Source organism: Emydura macquarii, unplaced genomic scaffold (genome assembly GCF_026122565.2).
Source record: "Emydura macquarii macquarii isolate MOO-44397 ecotype Brisbane River unplaced genomic scaffold, CSIRO-AGI_Emac_v2 contig_1348, whole genome shotgun sequence".
Classification (NCBI taxonomy): domain Eukaryota; kingdom Metazoa; phylum Chordata; order Testudines; family Chelidae; genus Emydura; species Emydura macquarii.
The window spans coordinates 2,712,860-2,725,568 of NW_027131485.1; the positions used below are offsets into that span (position 1 = coordinate 2,712,860).

The 12,709-nt window shown below is 39.0% G+C and overlaps 1 protein-coding gene across 4 annotated transcripts in view; it reads left to right on the forward strand.

The window, feature by feature from the left end:
* Positions 1-12,709, forward strand: part of CUNH7orf50 (chromosome unknown C7orf50 homolog) — a 177,079-nt gene that overhangs the window by 48,654 nt on the left and 115,716 nt on the right. The gene's annotated exons all lie outside the window — the stretch shown is intronic.

The following is a 12,709-nucleotide window of genomic DNA, read 5'->3' on the forward strand; positions in this document are numbered from 1 at the left end:
TAGCTTCATAGCAGGCTACTTTTATGGTAGTATCATTGCTCATGAAACAAGAATGTAGTTTTAGATTTCACTGGAAATAATATTGGCCTAATATTGGCATCAGGCTATCGAAAAACCAATGATAATGCTGATGAATGTTTTAACTTAGTCAGGATCTGGCCTTGGTACTGATGTTAGCTCCATCTTTTGACCATAGCCAAATCACTCATATTTGCATCTAAGTCCTCTTTTGAATATCCAAAGCATAAGGCCAAGAAAACTACAAGACAAGGAAGATTAGACCTAGAGCAGCAAACTGCAGAAATTACAACTTATTGCCTTAACAAGTTGCAGCCCCTTGATTATTGTGTAGACTTATCCTGCTGCTTTTGTGCACAGTGACATAAAGGAAATATGTATGTTTCACAATATTAGAAGCATACTATCAATCTGTTTAGGCCTCATTTTCTCTCACTTACCAAGAAAGATGCCAGAAACAAAACTAAAATTGAAGCTTTGTCTACACATTTTTTCTTCTTCTCTTCCTCCCTGTTCTCCCTTCCTCCCCCAGTAAAACCTAAGATATGAATTTAAACTAGTGTGGATTTACAATAGTATCGCTCCCCATGTGGACACTTCTATTCCAATGTACTAAATGTTTTTTCAGTTTAGTTTGTCACTTTGTAAGAGGTTTAAGCTAAACGGTAGCAAGGCATTCACACTGGAATAAGTGTGTCTAGATTGGGATTGGGGCGGGGAGGGCCAGGCTTGTTACACTGGTATAATTATACCTGTATATCAATATAACTGGTAAAACTTTCCTGTGTAGATAAAGCCTGATTGTTTACTATTTTATTCCTGGCAATGTACTGTACTAAAAAAATTTCCAGGGAAACTCCCCATATTAATGAGATCTTACCAAAACAACAAGCTGTTTACATTGTTCATATCCTTATTCAGTAAATCCACAGTGCTTGCTTGAACTCATGAATGTGTGGTCCACCCCAGAAAAATAAACATATAGACCCAAGATGGTGTTTTAATGTAGTTAGAGGCTTGTGGTGTGTCCTTGAATATTTTTAAACTAAAAAATTAGCATGATTAAACTGAGTACTTTAAGTGTTAATTGTTCTCATAAATTGTTCCTGGGAGCTTCTTTCCTGCTAGTAGTTTTAAAAAACATACAAATGTTGGCCTTGACTTTTCATTTGATATCTTTTCAGGTGTGTGTTTGAAAAAGGAGAACATATGCTGTCAGTTGTGAATTCAGAGCTCTCCATAAGTGTGGGTTCAGTCCAAGGGACTCACTACCCATGCTCCATTATACTGTTGGAGGAGACACAAACTAATATTTAGAGCCATGCTTCTGTCTCTGGTAGACACTATTGCAAAATCTCTTTTTCTTACTTCAGTTCTATCCTACAAGACATACAGAACTTGCTAGGTGCTGAGCCTCCATAACTCCAATTGATTTCAAAGAGAGTTGAGGATCTGTAACACCTTACAAAAGGTGCTGAGCAACACCTCCCAAGATCAGTGGAGAAGCATGTTCTCTAGTGGTTATAGAACAGGACTGGGAGTCTAAGTATATTGGGCTCTATTGCCATTTCTGCACTGATTCCCTGTGTGACCTTGGATAAATAGCTTAGCCTCTGTGCATTATTTACTAATAGTTATTACTTCTAGGATGAGCAGAATATTTAAAAACTGAAACCAATGCTGCTTTGTGAATTCATTGTCAGAAGGCGCTAGTATACTAGACAACTGTGATCCTGAGGTTCAAACAAGGCTTCTGTGTAGGATGTATGTGATCTTTTGGCCTGCAGTCATAGAGTCCATAGATCCCTCTGGAACCCACATCTCTTTTACGGTAGTGTATTATGCAAAACTTTCAGGCCATTTGGTCAGAAAAGTTTTTGGTGCAGGGAATCAAATACAGTAAAAATCTTAAATGAATCAAACTGTACCATAGAATCTCTATGGATAGAAAATCTGTGCTTGAATAATAAGAATATAGCAGTAGCAATATACAATCGACCACCTGTCCAGGAATGACAGTGATGGTGAAATGCTCTAGGAGATTAGAGAGGCTACAAAAACAGAGAACTCAAATAATGGGGGATTTCAACTATCCCTCTATTGACTAGGTACGTCACCTCAGGATGGGATGTAGAGATAAAATTTCCAGTCACCATCGGTGATTGCTTCTTGGAGCAGCTAGTCCTGGAACCCTCAAGGGAAGAGGCAGTGCTTTAGTACTAAGTGGCACACAGGATTTGGTCCAAGAGAAGAACATAGTTCAGGATAGTTAAGTGCAAAGCCGACTACGAAGAGTTACAAAGAGATCTCACAAAACTGAGTGACTGGGCAACAAAATGGCAGATGAAATTCAGTGTTGATAAATGCAAAGTAATGCACATTGGGAAAACATAATTGCAACTATACATACAAAATGATTGAGTCTAAATTAGTGGTTATCACTCAAGAAAGAGCGCTTGGAGTCATGGTGGACAGTTCTCTGAAAACATCTGCTTGAGGTGCAGTGGTAGTCAAAAAAAGCTAACAGAATGTTAGGAACCATTAGGAAAGGAATAAATAATAAGACAGAAAATATCATAATGCCACTATATAAATTCATGGTACAGCCCCACCTTGAATACTGCATGCAGTTCTGATTGCCCCATCTAAATAAAAATTAAAATTGTAAAAAGTACAAAAATGGACAACAAAAATGATTAGGGGTATGGAACAGCTGGCATATGAGGAGAGCATAAAAGACTGGCACTGTTCATCTTAGAAAAGAGATAACTAAGGAGGGATGTGATCGAGGTCTACAAAATCCTTAATGGTGTGGAGAAAGTGAATAAGGAAGTGTTATGTATCTCTTTATATAACAAAAGAATTAGGAGTCACTCAATGAAATTAGTAGACAGCAGATTTAAAACAAACCAAAGGAAGTACTTCACACAACACACAGTCAGCTTGTGTAACTCGTTGCCAGGGGATGTTGTGAAGGCCAAAAGTATAACTGCATTAAAAAAGAATTAGATAAGTTCATGGAGGATAGGTCCATCAGTAGCTATTAGTAAGGTAATATTTTGTCAGTTATTTTTAGGAAAAGTTACGGAGAGGACACGGGCAATAAACAAAACTTCATGGAGCTGTGATCTGTCTGTGACTTTCCCTAAAAATAACAGGGAGGGTGAAGCAGTGTGGGGATTGGGAGGAGGGGAGAATGACAGTGGGGCGCGGCGCACAGCCCCAACCCTGGCCTCGGCTTCAGCCGCTGACAGCTGACGCCGAAGAAGTCACAGAGGTGCGGTAAAGGCACGGAATCCATGACTTGCCGTGACCTCCATGACTAAATTGTATCATTAGCTATTGGCCAAGATGGTCAGGCACGCAGCCCATGTTCTGGGTATTCCTAAGCCTCAGCCTGCCAGAAGCTGGGACTGGACAATTGCCGTGTTCTGTTTGTTTGCTCTGAATCATCTGGCCCTGACAATGGTTAGAAGACCGGATACTGGGCCAGATGGACCATTGTTCTGGCTCAGCATAGCCATTCTTATGTTCTTATGAATGCATATTGGTAGATTGTATGCCCTAATAATATTATCAGTTGTGTTTGAGGATTCCTACACAATCTCTTCTAAAATAAGATGAAAATCCTTGAACATTTTTATAAATCTTTATATTTGCTTTGGATTGGGTGGTTATTGCATTGAAAGGAAATAGATGTGTGGTTGGGGGAGGGACAGCAGAATGTTTGTAGGCAATTATTTCACATCCCTTCCACTCCAGAAAATCCATGCAGTCAAACAGACTGTAAATTTACTCAAAACATTAGTATGTCTACCCAGCGCTATGAAGGTGCTTTTCAGTGTGGGTAGACAGAGGCATGCACCTCTGGAGTGTGGCTCTCCCTCCCCCTATCTGGCCCCACTTCCCCTCCCATCCCCAGAGCGCAGCTCCTCCTCCTGCCCCACTTCCACCCCTCCCCCCGAGCATGGCTCTCCCTCCTTCTGTCCTGGCCCACTCAAGCCCTTTCCTCCAGAGCACAGCTCTCCTTTCCCGGTCCTGCCCCACTAACTCCTCCCTGGAGCACAGCTCTCCCTCCCCCTGTTTTGCCTCAATCTCCCCTCCTCTCATAAAGCACGGCTTTCCCTTTTCCCGTCCTGCCTCTGTCACCTCTCTATCCCAGGAGTGCAGCTCTCCCTCCCCATCCTCTTCTAGTCATCCCTCCACCCCTAGAGCCCTGCTCAGCTGGCTGGGGGAGGGAGGTGGAGAGAGCAGCAAGCATGGTTGGGGGGGGGGGGGGGGCCTTAAGGGAAGGGGCGGAGCTGGGGGGGGGGGAGTCTTGGGGGAAGAGGCAGAGCAGAGAGCAGGAGAGGTGGCAGCGTTCAGTGTCTGGTTTTCACCCTACCCTCTTGGAATGCACTCAGATGGCTAGCCCGAGCCACCGCCTGTGCCACTGTGGCTGTGCTGCTCTTTTGTAGCATGTTAGCTTTCTGTCTACCTGTACTGGGAAGCAACCTCCCAGCTGCTGTGTGGACATACCCTTAGAGCTTCCAGTATAGAAAAAATGAAGGACTTAACATTCGCTTTCACTCTCTCTCTCTGATAAATTCTGGTGTTTCATAAGTTTGCTGCTGATCCTTACGTTATTGCAATGGCATGCAATGTACTCATGTACAGTTGCATAGTTTATGCTCTGCTTGGTTATGCTGTATGTCCTTCAGTGTTTTTCTGTGGAACTTATCATTCTAAACTCTACACACTTGGCAAACGTTGATTTTGTTCTTCACAATGCTCTCGCAAATTACGTAAGTAACATTATCCCCATTTTGCATCTGGGGAAGTGAGGCACTGGACATGACATGGAGGCCGTGGCAGAGCCCAGAATTGATCCCATATCTCATGTAATTTAAGTCCTGTGCCTCAAAGCATCCTCAATATGTTCTGTTTGTATTAATTATTTGATATTGTCTTACTTATTTCTTTCCTACACCTCTTTAGAATATCTCATTCCTTGCCTTTGTGCTCCTCTATTTCATTGTAGTTCAACACCATTCTCAAGTTGCTCTTCCGTCCACTGTTCCTCTGATTCATGTTGTCTCTCCCTTCCCAGTCTGTTTAGGGTTTTTTTTTCCCCTCCTGGCACTACATTGTTCTAGTCTGGTCTGTTATGCTTTGTGTGTGGGCAGTGAAGGTGTACATGTCTGACTTCTGTTCTCTGAAGCACAGGCACACAGCTAATAAATTATCCTTCACTGCCAACAGATGGAGCAGAGCAAGTCAATGTAATACACAGGAGGTAATGCAGAACTGCAAGAAGAGAAAAGAAAACACATTTGAGAGAGAGCGTGGAGTCCAAAACCAATTTTTTCCTGTGTTTGGTTGCTTAAGCACCCGAGACTTGGAACCGTGGTTTACTGGAAACTGGCACTTATTTAAAACCTTCAAAGGGGCATATCTAAATTTGGGAATGATTTCCTTAGCAACCAGTCTATTTTTGTATATAAAAATTAGGAGGACAGTTTGTCCTGCATTCTTTTTCCAACCACCAGAAAAATGTCCTTTCATGCAACCAGAAATCTTTGTACATAAGATTTCTGTGGCTACCAGCTCTCAGCCCATGATGGGCATGTGCAATTTTAACTTGAGAGCAATGCAGATTAGGTTTTCTAAATAAAGTATACTCTGATCAGCTTTCCTACTACTAGGTTCTGCCATGTTAAAAGATGGTGACAAATTTATATAACAGGCTGCAGCTGCTGTACAGTAAGATGATGAAACACTAAAATACCCTACTGAAATTTTTGTCTTCTATTACAATTTTTTGGGTAGTAGGAATAATTGAAATTTCCACACAAATCTTTCAGGTTTGAATTTATGTGGAATTCTGAATGTTCAAGAAGCCAGATGCTTCAGTTTTTAAAAGTTCATCAGTTTCTGTCTAACTGAAACTTTACACTTCTTCTTCTCTGGAATGTAACCGGAGAGTTTCAGTAACTCTCAGCTTAGACTTTAATCAGTTGACGTGTTTCCTGTCTGTTTAAATAACATTTCCTGTTATGTATCTAAGATTGCATGATAATTCCCAACCATTAATAAAGTGGTCTGAGTGCTCTCTTAGTCTCTAAAGTTGTTTATTTTTAAAGTTCCTTTTTATAATTAAACATTAGTTTTATGAAAATATTTTCCAGATGGGTGGTATTTTATTGTACTTTGTATGATCCAAATGCTGTAGATGAAAGGAAAAATGTTTTAATTTAAACTTTATAGTTCGATCCTTTAGTGGTGATTAAAACATTACATATTTAAAGAAAAATAAAACACTTACCTCTGCAAAGAAATGTTCCACAGATGCCAAGTGGCTGAGACTTTCGCAGTGAATGGTGAGATGAAATATTATAACTGTTAGGAGGAAATAACTCTTTTGAAATACGTACTCTGTTCATGCATAAACAGTCACTTCTTTAGTTGCTGTGTATCAAGCTAGAAATCCCAGACAGTCACAGACTACAAAAACCTACAGTTCTGCAGGGGAAACAGGAATTCCGCTAAGTCATGCAAACCATATACGTTGCATGTTTAGAAAACCAATGGTTTAATCATGTGACTTTAAAGTTCAAATTGTCCTACACAGTGAGTTATTCAAAAACAGAAAGTAGTGTTTGCCTCAAGCATTTATGAGTATGTGAGGCCATCCAGTGGCTTCTAATTTTGTTTTTGGATGTTTTTCTGTTCATGAAATGATCCTACTCATATTAGCCAACCTTTGCAATTACATTTGTAGGAGTGTGTTGGTTTAAATAATAAAACATAACAAAAAAAGTCAAAGCAAAAAATGCACACAAAAAAATCAACAAATAAAATTCAGTGTCATCGAAAGACAATGTTATTGAGCACTTTGCTTAAAATGAATAATTTAGGATGCATTCCTGCTTGCTGATTCATAGAATGCTGGCTTTTTGGAAGGCCAGATATTGCATGTGCACACTAGCTTGTCTTCCAAGACCCAGTGTAATGCCCATCATGTGTTGGGAGTGCAGGATTTTGAGCCCTTAATGTATTTTGTGTCTGAGTCAGCAGCGCAGTGTTCTTAGTGATAGCATTTCATAGTGTATAAATGGGGAAAAAATAGGATTGGCTCATTCCAGCATATACGGCTTCACTGCTTAGAATTTGTTAGTCACAGTATCTTCCCTCAAATCAGTACATGCAAGGAAAAAACATTTTTGTTATGCTAGTCTTTTGAAAATCTGCAATAACTAGAGGCACAGGACCTAAAACTTTCACTGGCCTGCATTTGGTCAGCACTATTTTTTTGCGGTGCTCCATACCTGATGCATTTTAACATGCTTTAAAGAAAACCATCTGAAAATAAGAGCCTGGACATTTTATATAAGGCAGCTTCACAGAACAACTGTATCTGGATTTCAAAAAACTTCCATTTAATGTGTGCCATGTTAATGTTATATTGTTCTAGTTTTTTAATCAAAATGTCGTGTTGTAATGCCTTACAGAAAACGAAGTATATCATGTCAACACTATTACCTTTATCATCCAAACTTGTTGATCTCATCAAAAAAAGATATCAAGTTAGTTGACAAGATCTGTTGTCCATAAACCCATGTTGATTTGCATGAATTGCATTACCCTCCTTTAATTCTTTATTAATCAAGTTCCCTATCAGCTGCTCCATTATCTTGCCCATATGCGTATGTGTATTTAGGAAGCTTGATCAGTGCCAATGGTTCCATCAAGAATGAGGTTAAAAGAAGATGTGCTTTAGCTGCAAGTGATGCATAGAAATGGATAAGATTGTGGATGGATAAAAACATTACATTTGGTACCAAAGTGAGCATTTATCAAACCAGCATACTAACAGTATTACTCAATGGTCTACACATAGTTACATTAAAGGAAACAGACATCAGAAGAGACTAGAGACTGTAGAGATGAGAGTTCATCGGGAGGTGGCAGGCGTAAAGTGGAATGATTTGGAGACAAATGAAAAAGTTAGAGCAGCATGTGAAATCAGGATATGGGACTGGCTGCAGCTGAAAGGATTACAGTGATGGGGATACTGTAGAAGACAAACAGATGATAGGATGCCATTGAAAATAATGCAAAAATGCAACCACTGTCACAGACCTAGAGGCTGATCACTCATTAGGTGGCAGGACATCATATGCATGCACATGACCAGGATGGGATTAATGGAGGAATAGGCATGGACAAGAATGAATGGCAATGCTGTATTGCTCTCTATGTCTGTAAAAATGCTTTCGGATGAGAAGAAGGTGGTTTAAAAAACCTGCCTCTTAAAACTTATAATCATTATGAAAATATACCACGTATTTTGAATTACTGAATATACAGGTTTTATTATTAAATTGTCTTATGAGAGCAATAACACTTCCAATACTGTGCAGTTAATTTCAGATCAATGATAGCAAGCACTTAAGTAGTACTATATATTTTTAGGTGTTATACAAATGTTAACTAATTCTGAGAACACTCCTGGGGGAAGGAGGGGAGGTAATTATTGTTATCCCTATTTTACAGATGAAGAAACTCAGTAACTGATTTCAGTTAGCGATTTCCCCAAGATCACAGAATAAGTCAGATGTAGTTCAATTAGATTTCAGAAGATCTTGAATCCCAATTCCATGTTTCTGTAGACCACAATTGCTTCCCATATATATAGCTGCATTTCTTGGAGGCTGAATGTGTGCTGATTATGCTACATTTTAAACAAATCAGATTTGCTCATCTGTGATAATGGTAAAGACTAAGCCTTTTATCAGAGATACCATAATCAGTATAAATTTGCATGATACATTACATGTTATAAACAATTAGTCACTGTAACTGTTGTATCACATTGACATTGGAAACTGAGAGAAGAGGAGAAAGAAATTGTCATTCTTCTCAACTAAGGCTTCACTATAACAGCAAGTCAGCTCAGTGTGATTCACTTTAATGATCACAGGATGCAGTCATATGACTACAGTAAGAACAAACTTTATTGTTTTGTGGGTAAAGGAGGGGCAAAAGATGATTGCTAAGGAGCTGTACATGTAGGATGATACATAACTTTGGTATTATGTTGATTAATTGAATAATTCTCTTGAGGCATGTAGGACTAATTGTTAGCAATGGTATTTTTGGTAGAGTGAAGGCCGGTGAGGTGGAAGTTGCAGTAGGTAAGCAGTTGTCAGGTTCAGTGGTAATTATTAAGGCTCTGAGGACTGTGGGTGACGTAGAATTCCAAGTGGTGCAGAAGGCAAACAACCTGTTGCAGGTGAATCTGACAGTTTTAAAAAACACATCTTGTTGTTCATATGGCAAAATAAATGGAGCCGACAAATTATGGTTGATGATAATATTCCATTTAAAACAGACTTGCTACGTTTGTTCTTTGTTTATTTTGATTTCAGATTATCATTTCTTTGTTTGGTATTACTGATGGTGTCTGAGAGGCAGATCTGAGTATGTCAACGGAGCTCTCTCCTTTATGATATTACACACTGATACCACCAGATCTGAGAAAAACTGATCACATCACTTACCTCTCTATATCAAATACAGCTCAGAACTGCTAGTTAGAGTGGGACACTAAAACAATAAAGCCTGCTAGCTCTTTATTCTAATCCACTCTTAGCCCTGGGGCATATTCAGTAAAAGCGACCAGAGAGATGGAAAGTTCTGGCTTGTTCACCTGTCCTCTAATCCTTTGTGGCCTATAGCTGACCCTGTTAATTTGCTGAGCCAAGTGAGGCCTAATACTCAGCTTGATGGCATGTCTTTGTCTGTCTTCCTACCTACACCAAACGGGCACCATCAAAGGGAGAGATGACCGAGGCAGGCAGCAGGGTTATGGTTATAGTTGGACTGGGTAGCTCTAAATTGTTGGTGGTTGTTATTAAGTGGATAACTCTGGTTCAGAATGCATGAGAAACATGAGCTTTTCCCTTAGATTGCTCTGCTGTTGATTTAACATACTATATATTCTTGTTCTTTTGGGGCTTCAGTGTAATTAAGAACCACTGTGCCTGTGTACTGCCACCACTACTTAGATTTTCGCATGACAGCTGCCATGTGTTTCATAATATCCTGTAGTCAGCACAGAAGCAAGTGCTATGTTCTTGACTAATCAGAGTACAGGAAATATTTGACTAACTTGTTTTTAATAGGTGATTGAGATGTAATTCTCTGTTTTGCTTTTTTGTTTACTTATTAATTTTTTTGCTTCTCAGGCTGCTATTTAATCAGAGAGGAAGAAAGATAAAAGAAAGATATATTACTACAGTAATATATTAAGGGGGAGGTAATATGTCTGGTTTGATTATGTACCAAGAGATTGCCATGCTGGAGCTTTCTATTGGCTGCTTTATCTGATTGAGTAGTGGAGAACTGTTGTTCAGAAGAACCATTCACTGACCATGTTTAGGCAATCCTGTCTAAGCAAAGCGTTTGCTATCCATCTCTTTCAGGTAACTTGATATTGTCAAATTGCCTTGCACCTAGGGCTGCTGTTTGCACAGTTTGTGCACTGATTTAACTACATGGTTTTTTTAAATTGGTGTAGTTAAATCCATGCAGACCCCTTGTGCGGACACCTGTTTTGGATTGAGTGCCCTATATTGATTGAGTGAAAAATCTGTAAAAATATTATTTAAGATAAATTGATTTTTGACAAACTGAAACAGGATGTAAGAGTTTCCATGCAAGGGAGGTTTCGCTGCTTTAACTATATCAGTGCACAGACACAGGATTTGTTACACTGGATCAAACCCAGGGTTGATATAGTCAATCTTCCTGTCATCAGCAGAGCGCAGCAACAGATGCGTCCGAGGAAGATGCAAGAAACTCCTGAATCTTTTGGATTAATGGTTTTTAATCTATATCTCCCTCTGAACAGTAAGTCAGGTTAAATAGTTTGCTGTTATTCATTCAAGTTCTTTCTATGAAATCCATTTGTGTTTAAGGGTTTTTTTATAAGAGGGTTCACCCTTATTCATCTCATCCTTGCAACAGCAATGTGTGTGCCCTCATGCCTAAAATACTTGATTATTTTCATTCCCTCCCAATAGGGCTTGTAGCAAAGCTCCTTATTGTGTGCAGAAAGCAACAATGTGTTGGCTCACATGGTTTTGAGCACCTATGATCAAATGTTGCATGCCCTGTGTTTTTTACATTGACTGGGTTTTCAGATCTCACAGTGGCGTAGGCCCTGGCTATATGTGAGGCCTCGTCCTTATGTTTGTTTCTGACTGGTTTCTGTGTTCACATGCAACCTGCCTTTTGGGGATCCAGCAGCACGGTAGTATTTTAATCAGCAATTATTCTCTAACTGTGATGGGCCTTAATGTATGGATTTCATTCTCATTGGATATTGACCTATATGTCCCTTTCTCCTTTTTAAAAAAAAACCCTAAGACTTTTTTTCCAGTGGTGCGTTTTAACATGATTGCTGTTGACCTTGTATTTATTACCTTCCTCTCTGAGATTTCATTTAGCACATGTATCTCCTGTTGTAGATGCCCTGTCTTTGCTTACTGACTTTAACTATGGTGTGTTTTATTATTTTAATATATTGCATAAGACCTTAAGTTCCCCCAGTAGGTGGGAAGTGGAGGATTTACTTTAAAAATATATTAGTAGTAATTCCTCTTTTTCTGTTTTGACCTGCAGAACATTTTATTCAGGCTGCTATAGCAAGGTATCTGGTTATTTCCAAATGCCCATGTGACCTGATTAGGATAGGTCTTTCAAGGCTTGGATTTGCTACAACAATCGTGTTTGAAGAAAGTGGTTACAGCAGAGTTGTTCCCTGACATAGCATTTAATTATGTGGTCTTATAGTTGAGATGTAACTTTATTTCAACAGTCTGGCTTTGTCCAGGGCTGTAGGGCAGTTTTCAGACAACCATGTTATAACTGATTTCCTTGATTCTCTTGTTACAAATGAGCCTCTACTGTAAAGTTGTCAACCCCCCAGGATTGTTCTGGAGTCTCCAGGAATTAAAGATTAATCTTTAATTAAAGATTATGCTATGTGATGAAACCTTCAGGAATACGTCCAGCCAAAACTGGCAACCCTATTCTAGTGTGAAGAACTATTTATATGTCTGTCTAGATTTAGTGGGAATCTAGTGTAGAATATTTTAACAATATACTTTAATAAAATATAATTTAAAAATAAAAGTAACTACTACTATGAACTGTAAGAATATTCAGCAGGTGACCACCAGATGGGGTTTCTAAAGAGTTTTCAGTCCAGGCCTTGATATTACTTTAGCTCTAATTCTAGAATTAATTTGAACATTGTTTAATTTTTTTTCAAATTAATACTGAAACAAACTTTAAAAAAAACCCTGTAACTCTCATCAGCTAATTTCGAAATGCAACATTGTGCCAGCTCCAAGATCAATTTAATCAGGGTAAAATTGTCAAACCTGGGTGCCTAAAATAAGGCTTCTAAATTTGTATTTAAATAGCTAAAGAAAATGGGCCTGATTTTTCAGGGTGAGGAGTATCAGTGACTATTGTTGACTTCATTAGGATTTGTCAGTTTTCGGCACCTCTGAAAATGAGGCCACTTCTATTTAGAAGTTCCAGAGGGGTAGTCGTGTTAGTCTGTATACAGCAAAAACAACGAGAGTCCTGTAGCACTTTAAAGACTAACAAATTTAATTTCTGCAAATTAAATTTGTTA